Source organism: Mixophyes fleayi, chromosome 11 (genome assembly GCF_038048845.1).
Source record: "Mixophyes fleayi isolate aMixFle1 chromosome 11, aMixFle1.hap1, whole genome shotgun sequence".
NCBI classification, from domain to species: Eukaryota; Metazoa; Chordata; class Amphibia; order Anura; family Limnodynastidae; genus Mixophyes; species Mixophyes fleayi.
In genome coordinates, this window is record NC_134412.1 from 13,952,915 (window position 1) to 13,965,046 (window position 12,132).

The following is a 12,132-nucleotide window of genomic DNA, read 5'->3' on the forward strand; positions in this document are numbered from 1 at the left end:
CCTTTTAATTGAGTGATAAGTGTTTCCTTGGGGATGATAGATAATATCACTTTTATTTCACAGTAGAGTCTACATTATTTGTTATTATACACAATTTTCCATTTGAAGCAAAGCAAGCTGCATGTATGAGGTGATACCGATATCTATGTGTGATTTTCCTTCTTTGGCAGATATATCTTCCATTCTAAAACACTTAGATATGACAAGAGATACAAGTACATCATTACTTTCCAATGTTGCATTCTGGGCCGTAGCTAAACATTATACTGATGTGAGCAGCATTTAGTTTAGTGTTTATATCATTTCTTTTACAAACTACCACACATATGACTGGTATGCACTTAAAAAAGACAAATATGGTCTTTTTTATGCAATAATGAATCTACTATTTAGGTAAATACCATGGATTAAAATTAAGCATCATGAAAATTGTCATTTAAATGTAACTCTCCTTTTTTGGTGCCTCAATCCTTGAAGCTTGAGACAGCTGCCTCATGTTGCCTCATTATAGTCACACCCCTAGATCTAAATGTTCTAAACTTTTATGTGGCGCAACATGCCCCCAAACTTTTAATAGAACTAGTTGGGATAACCAAATTATCTTAACTTTATGTACAATGCAATGAAAAGGAATGTCAACACAGCAGCAGTCTCCAATAATTATAGTTTCCAGAGCATCCCTCATCACAGTGTTATTTTCTGTAGAGATGGATTATTTCTTCACTGTTATTCAGATTATAATCAGAATTTCTTGTGTCCACTCTCATAAACACCCATGTGGTTCTTCTACGGAATGCCTGAAAACTTACCGATTGTTCTGTATTGATAGAGTTCAGAAACTACCATGCATTGGGTAGCGTTAGGACAATCAACTGACTCTCCTACACATGTGTCACTGTTTACTTGGACGCACTGCTTACATTTAATGGCATAAGCTAGGAGAAAGAATATCAATTATATTTAATAATAAGAACATTATCATTTGAAAAATGGGCTATAAGTTGATAACTTATGAACATCATTTTCTATTGGCCACAAACTATTTACCCCACAACATTAATATATTAAGTTGACTGAACAGGAAAGGTGAGAATAAGGAAAATATTAGTAATAGGCTTCTTCCCACACTCCAAAAACATACTAGTAGGTTAACTGGCTGCTATGAAATTGACCCTAGTTTCTCTTGGTCTGTCTGTGTGTGTGTTAGGGAATTTAGACTGTAAGCTCCAATGGGGCAGGAACTGATGTAAGTGAGTTCTCTGTATAGTGCTGCAGAATTAGTGGCGCTATATGAACAGATGATGATGATAATATTCTGTTTTTTTCCATAAAAATTTAGACATTAACTGCAATAAAAAGCCCACAGGTCAATCCGGTCTGTTGTTTGACTTTGTGTTTTAACAATAGCAATATGCTTAGTCCTTACAAACTTGAATGCTTTTACCATAATTATATTAATTTCTGTTTAATTAACTGATAAATCTTCTGTGTGTAGATGCCTACAGAATTTGTCATATATAGCAATGCATAAGTGCAGCATTACATGGCTGTATGCAACCTTCAAATTATATTAGTTTTAAAGAGTATATCCACACTGCTGTCACTGTGTGTGTGTGTTTGTATATGTGTGTGTGTGTTCTTCCTATACCTCTGGGGACAACAATGAACCTCTTACACACCAACACTGTGGGCAAGACAGACATAATTGGATGCAAAAAGCTCCTATGAATGTGAGTATGCTTGACAATGCAGAATACCTTTCTAATATACCCGGCATCAAAATTTGGCATGTCCCATTGAGTCAATTTGTCAGACAACAAGCTTGTGAATATTCTGTGGAGCGAAAGTGTACACACTGCACCAGTGGCCATTAGTGGAACTGCAGTTTAATCAGCACTTTTGAGACCTCAGTGCACCGGAGGAAAGGAGATCACAGTTGGCCTCCTGATTACACATAACAGGAAACAGAGAGAGGGAGACAGAGTCCATCGCAGCTTTCTACTGCCTAAAGTAAGATTGTAATAGTGGTGCATGAACTGTGGGGAATGACAGCCCTCTTGTCTCTTTAATATATAGATATTTATCTATTTTTTATGTTTTTAATGGTAAATATGAATATTCTTAATGCACTGGTGGAAGTTCTGATTATAGTCTGAATAACAGTGAAGATGAGTATGTCACAGACCCTCCAAAGGTGAATGGATCAGACACCAGTTACAGCAGCGATGAGATACCATTAAAAACAGAGACTTGTTCTACACACAATAATTCTCTACCTGATAGCAACATTATTTTAAATATAAAAGGCTGGAGATCTGATGCAGTGTCTGTTCAAACACTTTCCAAAAAAAGTGATGGATCTAGAGTATATAAGAAAGCAGTATGCCTATATTGTGAGAAACCCGTTTAAAAACGAGACTGGCATATTGAACATGTTCATCGTAATAAGACTGAATTTGCAAGGGCCCTTAAATTTCACAAGTACTGAAAGATAAGGTATATATAATTAGAAGATATTGGAAATAAAGGGAACTTTGAACACAATTTTGAGGTAATAAGGATTCAGAGTTCTGATTCCGCCACATATTAGTGTGTGCTTGTGCATCCCTGCCCCATCCTCTGCTAGAACTCTATTTTGCTGCTCCCCTTAATCACAGCGACATCCTTCATTGGCTAGGACTTTTCACTGCACGGTCCCAGCAAAAGCAAGAGAGCAGAATGCAGAATTCAAATGTGAGTAGTTTCTCCTCTCCTCCCCTGACTAAAACTGACTCCATTTTCCACCTATGTTTGTCTCACTAACTTTCTGTGTCTGTGGCTCTCGTCCCCGCCTCTGTGTGTATGTCTCTATGTCCCCTTTGTGCTGGTCTCTTTGTCTCCAATTTTGCATGCAAACATTTTTCTCTGTCTCATCATGCATGCCTCTGTCTTTCCTTTGTGTCTTCCTCTTTTTGTGTGTACCTTTGTCCTCCCAATCTGTGTGGACCTCTGTTCTCCCCAGGTGTGTGTGTCTCTGCCCCTCCATTTTGTGTGCCTCTGTCCCATCTGTTTGTTTGTGCCTATAACATAGAAAATATGATCTAGTGCTAATCTAGGTTTGCTCTGGCCTACCAGAGGTGCGGAGTCTAGCGAGCTCCCCAGTGTTCACCAAAAATCAACGCAGGGCGGGATGGACTTAGCTATCGAGAGCTCACAGGTCATGGTCCACTGCCTGCCCCAAGATGAAGCACTGCAGAAGGAGGACACAAGTATCCAGGAAGACGAAGAGGATTGAGTCAGATTCTTGTAGGCAGAAGAATCAGCAGGCGGTCTCAAAGTCAGAACAAGCTGGGTCTAGTACACAATCGAATACCAAAGTACAGAATCAGCAGGTGGTCTCAGAGTCAGGGTAATCCGGGCCTGGTACACAATTGGACAGCGAAGTGCAAAATCAGGAAGTGGTGTCAGTGTCAGGATAAACCGGGTCTGGTACACAAGAAGGCATCAGCAGAAGGTCAACAAGCCAGGTCAGTACACGAAATGCAGGAGAAAAAGTAATAGTCCTCCAAGCAGCACTGGTACAAAGGAGTAAGGCAGGATACTATGCAGTACAAGGAATCCACACAATGTTGCTGTCTGGAAGCTTAGAAGTTGCTCTGACACTAACCGAGTGTAAGAGCGAAGCTTAAAAACCCTTTGCAATTTTAAATTCCCCGCCTCGGGTTGCGATCATGCCGATACCCTGAAATGTGGCTTTGATAGCAGACAGAACTGCACTGGAGTGTGGGGAGGTGAGTTTTGGTAACAGTGCCTTCTCTCCATGTGTGTTTCTCTCTGCCAGGGCCACCAACTTGTTGTCTCAGTGTTCAAACTATAGGTGCCTGTCCCTTTATTTCTCCCATTCTGTATGTCTCCTTTTGTCCTCACATCCTATCTGTCCCCCTTCTATTTGTCCCATCTGTTCCCACAACCAACTTGTGCCACAGCTTTCCCCCTTCCTCTTCAAAATCTCCTCTCTTTACACCTTTTCTACCTTTTCTTCTGCTGAAATCAATGTGGTAGGTAGAACCAGTGCTGGTCGCTGATAATCAGAAGTGACATGGATGAACAAAAGCACAAGTAACTTGTGGTAACAAAAATGCCCACAAATGACTTATTAATATCCAATAAACATGCACGCACAGAAGGAATGGAGGGGATTTGCTGGTCATTAGTGGCATTCGTACCTCCACAATGATAAATGTTCTTTTTATCAATTAATAACGGTCCCACTCTGGACAATGATAAAACAGTATGTAGGCTACAATATTTTCCAGGAAATTACCTTAAATATAACTCAAACTGAAAATTAATCTTACAACATTGACAACTGACAAATGTACATATGAATGTTCCTGTAATATCAGCTACTATCACCTATAGTTATTGATTAGAATCTAAAAGGAGATCTCTGGTGTGTGTTTTAATAGATATACAAATAGAAGCCTGAGGAAAATGCTTCCTCGTGATCGAAACCTTATTTAATATAAATTTTGATATTTGCATACCTACTTGTACAATTTTCTGTTAGGTATAAAATCCTATTTGATGCTATGAAGGAAATGTACTATAATGGGCAATCCGTTATTTTTTCCACAAAATTATTTAACTAATTTTATGTAAACCAAAAGTTAACAAAATGCTTTTTGGGGATTTTTACTGTATTTCTACTACACTATTAAGGACAATTTAAGAAAAATAGGTATAATGTCAACATATTCTTACAATTATATTAAATGGACAAAAGAAGAAGAAAAGGAGAACATCTTAAGTTAAAAAAATAAATGGAAACATCTTACCAGTCCATGTAACAGCACAGATAATGTTGAGAGAGATGAGGATGGATTTCATCTTAGAATAAAGTGTATTAGACATTCAATTTCTAAATGGATTCACCTGTTTTCTGGATACCTGTGACTATTGTATTTATACACTGAAAGCTGGAATGTGTAGTTCATTTTATTTGTCTATTTCTCTATTGACCCTGTTCCAAAATATTACATTTTATGCCGTATCATGTTTGTTTGCAAATAAACACTGGCCAATTTTGTCATATTATTCCATTGCCTTGAGTTTGCCTATCATACACATAAGCCATTGAGTGCATAGCCAGATCAGATTTTTTAAATCCTGTGTTTGTTTTAAATGGAGCAGATGTCTCTAGACACTCATAGAGCCATATTTTTCCATTTAGTATCTTAGCCCTTTTCTTAAAATAAAGTATTGGGCAAAACAAGTAGAGAAATGAATTGGACTATATGGTATGTGACGAGGGATGTTTGCATTAGATGACTAGGTGAGGGCTGGAGTTGGCAACTATCAATTTATAATGTGGGTGCTTTAGTGTTTTTGCTTAAAGTAAAAATTATATAACATATGCTATGTAACAGCAAACAAATAGCAAGAGGACAAAACAGGAGTTTAACATTTTTTAAAATTGGAAGATTGACTAAAGTATAATAATATAAATTTATATTTTCTTTACTTAAAAATTAAATGAATAATGCATTCTAAATGATGTATGAAATAGGAAGTGACCAAGTTGACCACCAGACACACCACCCTAAGCCTAAAATCTTAAAAGAAATTTAAGATACAGATATATTTCCATTTTTTTTAATAGGACAATGAATTCCATGCTCTAATAAAGAGGTGCACAAATTCTGGTCTTGAATCCAAAATGAGGCCCCAGCAATATTTGGCATCTCTTGATTATGAGATGTGCAATACATTGTAGTGGGAACCACATCTTTTGGATTCCCTTAACAATGACATACAGACACATGGGGTTCCAACATATATGCGCATATTAATTAATTAGGTCCCAGATCAATGGTATGTCAACATATGGTCTCCCAGATAAATGGCACAATGCAATATGAATAATGACATACTGACCTCTGGGATACCAGGTCAATGGCATACTTAAAGATGGAGTCCCAGAACAATAGTACACTGTCACATGGGGTCCCATGATAATGACAGTCATGCACATGAACTCACAAAACAATGGCATGATACATGGGTCCCAGAACAATGGCATTCTACTACATTGGGTTCCATCAATACAAAAACATCACTGCTGTCATAAATTAGGGTTCTGATGAATGCTTTCCTGGAGGTGATATTAAATTCTGATTATTCCTAAAATCTGTAACACATGTGTTGTTGAAGCCATCAGCATCAATTGTATAAAGTTCATATTCACAAACTAGAAAATAGTTCATATTTAAATAATGGAATTGTTCTGGGTTTAAACTTAATTATACACACATATACACAATACCATACCACCATACCATACACAATACCAAAAGCACACCATTTGCTCTTTGAAAAAAACTTACGTGAATTAGCTTCTGTCTCCTAAACCTGTATATTAATGTATTTAGTTATTTGTAAGCATTTATTTATATACCACCAGTACACTACACCACACTTTACAATTGGGATCAAACATAGTTATAAATCCAGACTGATTGGAAGAAACAGTAATGAAACCAGACTATGTGTTAACAAACAGATAGAGTTAAGAGGGCTCTGTTTACACTTTTACAATTGAATATTGCTTTGTGGCCTATATAACCCAGTCGCACAGAAATGTTATTTTGTGGCGTCTTTTTATTGTTTGGGTATAGAAAAATAATACATGTAGGTTTTCCCTGAATTGTATAGAGAGCTAGAAATTTGATAAAATAGACTTGGTAGTTGAAGAGGGGAATTTGGGAATTTTATAAGCTTGTCTAAAGAGTCGTATTATCTGGAAATGCTTAAAGGTTTGGGGGCTGGCGAAAATGATTGAGGCACAGAGTAGGTGCAGGTCAAATAAAAGTCCGTCAAGTGGAAAAGTCAGTAATGAGTGAGGACGAGAGGGGCAGATCTTGGGCAAATTGAGTTGGGAAATAATTTGAGTGAAGAGAGGCAGGTGCAGTTTTCAGTCCAATTAGTTACTCTCATAGGCTCTCAGGTGGCCTAGCAAGATCCTTCCAGGAGGCTTGTTAACTCGTTAACAAACTTATGGTTTAAACTTATTTTCATGTATGTTTTTCTAAGTTTGTAATAATAATTATTTTTCAGTAATAGTACACTATCAGCTTTTTTTTCCACTTATCCTCACTGGGAACCCTTAGAAATAAAATTTATCAATGATAACAATCAATTGTATATCCCAGATAAGCTTTATTATTTGTTACAATTGGCACATGTCACTTGTTGCATGTCCAAACACTATTTTAAAGCATTTCTTCATTAATTGGGCACATTCCTTCTTCTTTTTTTTGCATATTATTTCTGCCTATCTGTCTTTATGTCAACCTTTGTCCATGAATATTTCAGCTTTCATCTGTTCATGAAATATTGGTCACCATAGATGTCTCCAGTCTATACACTATTCTTCATTCCTAGACACATAGCACATCCCCACACATCAGCCCTCTTCCTCCACCATGATGATATTTTACCTGAACAGCACTACTTTCATTTGACATTCCCAAACACACACCACACACCTCTGAAACACCATTGTTGAGTCTACAGGCAAAAGAGTATTATAGTAATATTGCTATGGCATAAGAGTTTCTAAGGGCAAGAAAGAGGTGCTACAAGCAATACTAGTTATAACAAGCAAAAGTGCTATAACCGGCAAAATATATAATGAGCAAAGACCTCTATAACAATATCACCACAATATCACCACAATATCACCACAACTACTACCAATACATCACACGCAAATCAAAACACCACCAATATCCTAGACATCTGCTACATACCTCCTATCTGCTTTGTCCACAGCACAGGAAAACCCAAGGAGATAACAACAAAACAAGGAACAAGGACACAGAAGAAGAAACATAAAGAACATTACCCCTACCTACAACATCTACCCTTAATACCGACTTCACGTGAGTAGATATTTCCCACAAAACCTAGATACTATCACACCACCGCAGGTTGTGCCTCTGTACCATACTGTCATTCTCAATAGGGCAGGGACTCATGTAATGATAGTATTCTAGAAAACATATGGAAAAAAATTCTGTTGTTAACAGACATGTTTCATCTCAAACCTCCTAAAAGAGGTTTTTTTTCCCAGTTTTAAACTTTTGTACAAATTACTTATAAAAGGAGTATATTGTTTGCTGTGTTGACTGAAATTAGTGGCCAATATCTTAAAATGGAATATGATAAATTTGAAATTGAAAATGTCCCTCAGTGTCACTTAAATATGGATTGATAGCAATTGCTAACTATACCACGGCACTCCTTTCTCTACGTTGCCTACGTGCTGCCACCCATTCTGACCCCATTTCGCCCTTCAAGTTATAGGCAGTCAGAAATATCATTTTCATTCAGACATGAATTGCATGCAATTACATTCACTGGCGTAAGATCCATTTCTGAGCATGCGCAGAGAAATTTCACACAAAATACGCCGTGAGAAATGACTTACGTCCGAAGATGAATCAGACCCATAATGTGTATGTAATTACATGCAAATTTAATCAAAACACATGATAATCTATTTGATTTTTTTTTCTGCTTTTCACCCAGTGCCTTTAAATTGCATTTTTGCTTTGTTTTTTTATGTACACAAAGTTCTGATCTTGTGTCTTAGCCACATATCAATTTCAAATTAAATTGGGTTTCCAATACCTTGATGAAAATGGTTTGTCTATGTTTGAACAGTCACAGGTATAATTGTATTCGGATTCCAAGTGGATCCTGAAAAGATATATGTTATGCTAAATTGGACTCAACCCACTGACCTGAATTTACACAAAGCTTTTTGGTATTTGCAAACTATTACTGACATTATATAAGAAATCATGTCTCCATCACTACATTATAATCATGTGAAGCAATGTCTGCCTTTCAGATTCTCAAAAACAGTTGTGCAAAGATATTCAGATATTCCTCACCTTTCTACTTGGTACTAAATGATTTATTCAGTGGTGGAAATACAGCCATTGTAGGGAGTGTACCGGCTACTGGATCCAGAGATAAGGGAGGTCCTTATCCACTGCACTGTAATAGAGGGAGTTATACCACTGTCTGCACCTACTATTATCTCAGAGCATGTGCATTAGATTCTAAATGAGGACTCACTGTGCATATGCAACCTCCTCATTGGAGGATGTAAAATTGATAGACCCCCAGATTTTACTATTAAACCCAGTGATCTAGTTTTCTTCCCATGACCTTATCATTTGGATTATGGGTAGGTCTATCAAAGTGTAATAAATTTAACAAGCATGGCCTGTGTGGATTCTTTTGTTAAAAATATTATTTGCAAAAACAGAATAATTCAATTGCAGACTGAGCATCATTAGCCAAAAAATAGACATTCAAAGAATGTAGACCACCTTTAGAAGAAGCACTTTATTAATAGGTGATTAATAACTTCCAGGACTTTTAGTCAGTGCACAGGTTAAATGCTTGTATAGGTTGATGGGCATTATTTGTTTGCCAATTTTACTTCATTATTACTTATTGACGTGGATCCATAGATGTGAAAGCTTACATGCATCCATTGGACCATGAAGAATAATTTCCTTCTTCTTCTCCCTCTCCTTCTGTGTGTGTATATTGTTCAATGTGAATGGTACAGGTTGCTATCATTTTATTAGAACAGGGTGGTGTAATGTGCACAGCCAGTTATAACATATTGGAGATTGCAAAGGCTAGAATAATGACATGGGCAAAAGCAAAGTCTGTGTAACAATAAAATCACACAAGAAAATATCTGAGCCAACATCTACATCACCATAGGAAGTTCACTCCAACAGCTGAGCACATGTTGTGTCTGAGGGAACCGACCTAATCCAATTTAAACCAAGCTATATACAAAGTGATTTTGAGTATTAATCTCATACCATTCATAACTTGCATCCCAATATGCAATCATTTCCCTATTGACACTGGATTTCAGCTAATAAAATATAGATTAATATGAGACCAAACTCCACACATTTCTGTGTACCTGAACCATAGTTACCTTCAATGTAAATTTATCTTTGTATAAATAACCTTTAAGTTTTACTAATAAACTGATGTGAGTTGAAACTTTAATAAATGTGTACTATTTACAAGTGTAAGTGTAAATGTAAATGTGTGTGTGTTATTAATCAGTGCGATTGAATCATTACATGTGACATATAATCGCAATCAGAAGGTAAACCAATATTAATTAATTTAGCCTATTTCATCTAATTCTTTTACTTCCACAACAGATAAACTAATTTAGCCATCATATTATAACAGTGTTGAATATCATGGTCCAGTGATCCTCCATATGCAAATTTATATAGTTGGGAACCTTGTAAAAAAATTAGCTAAGAGGAACTTAACTGACTGCAATATCAGCTTTTTGACCTGTATCAGATCCCATTAGAACATTATCATCTATATGTAGGAGATGGCTTCGGAACTTTACAATGGAACTTTACAACTTTACATTGGTGAGGTTCTACTATATTAGATTTACCACTGATCTATTCAAACTATTCTCATGCTTCATATCTGGATATTGCTACTGTGATGTTTAATGGTTTTTTAGCCTTTTGGCTACTTGATAGCAGGTAGCTACATCATAAGTGTGTGCTAAATACTTTGTGGTGACCTAGTGGTTGAAGTGGACAATTCAAAGTGATAGCATGGAGATTGAAAAAGGAATGTAAGTGACTGAAATGTGATAGTTTTACAATGATGGCAGTAGGAGAAGTGGCGGTATGGCGTACCATCGTATATCTCCCCACTTCTACCACTGGGGTGAGATTGAAACTTACCATAAAAGTATTTAAGGTGGTAACAGTAACTAATACACGTTGTGGGCTATTTTGAGATGTAATTTCAGTCAATACTGTAACCTACACTAAAGGTGAGTGAGAGATCCATTGGTTGAAGTGATTAACCCTTGTCTCAACGACCTCCTGTGTGCTGAAAGTTTGTATGTGACAACATGTGTATATTTGTATTTGAGTTGCAAAATTTCAGTTGCAGTCTGATATATATGACCATATACGCACATGCTTGTCAATGTACAGGTTTTAAATGTTGTAAGTGATAATGAATAATATCTGTCAATTGGATTCCTATATCATAAAGTCCACAGAGATTAGCAATACATCATTCATTATCTATGACTTATTCATAAGGATAAGGATCGCAGGAGATCGCAGGAGATCCAAAATAGGTTGAACTTGATGGACTGGTGTCTTTTTTCAACCTCATCAACTATGTTACTATGTTACTATAAATCTCACCCTTTACCACTTTCTGATTGTTCTCAATTTGTACACACAGAACGGCTGCTGACACTCATGTGTTGGCTTTTTTGGTGACAATTAGGAATATGTGTATATTAACTATGAAGCCACAACAATAACTATACTTTACACAATAATTCTACATTTTATGAGGGCAGTTATGCACCAGAGAGTTACCTCAGTAAAGATTGACCTTAATGACAAAGCAAAGCTATATCTAGGATTCTGTGGTCTTGGTGTTGGGATTAGAATGTGGGTAGTCAGTCAGTAATCCTGAAAAAATAGTCGTAATATATTTCCTTTGAATATAATATATGAATGAAAACTCCTCATGAAATCCACACATGCGCTTTTTCACTAGAGAGAAACTTCTTGAAAGTATCGGACACATCAGTTCCTTAACCCTTTAATATCCCATCTCGGACCGTTAAAGCCCATCTGGACAGCAATGTAAACAGAAGAATTTGCAATGTATGTTGTTTTCTTTATATTGGCATAGTTATCCTAAAGTGATATCCCAAGGTAAAGTGATATCCCAAGGATATCCATGTAGAGATATCTTCTAAGAGTAATTAGAGAAGAATTTCTCAAAATAACCCAAAACAATTTTGTGATAACAGCGACTGCATCTGTTTTTATTGTATTTAATCAATAGTATTACATTTTTTATAAACTTTTAAAGTAATTAGTATTAAGTAGTTTTATAGACTTCTAAGGCAGCTCTAAGGACATACTTTTTGAGAGCTTGTGTCCCTGTTGTAGGTGAGAAGACGTGACTTGTTTAAAGTCCTAAAACACAATTGTCCTCCATAATTACTTCTTAGCATGGTTAGGAAGTGGCAACTTA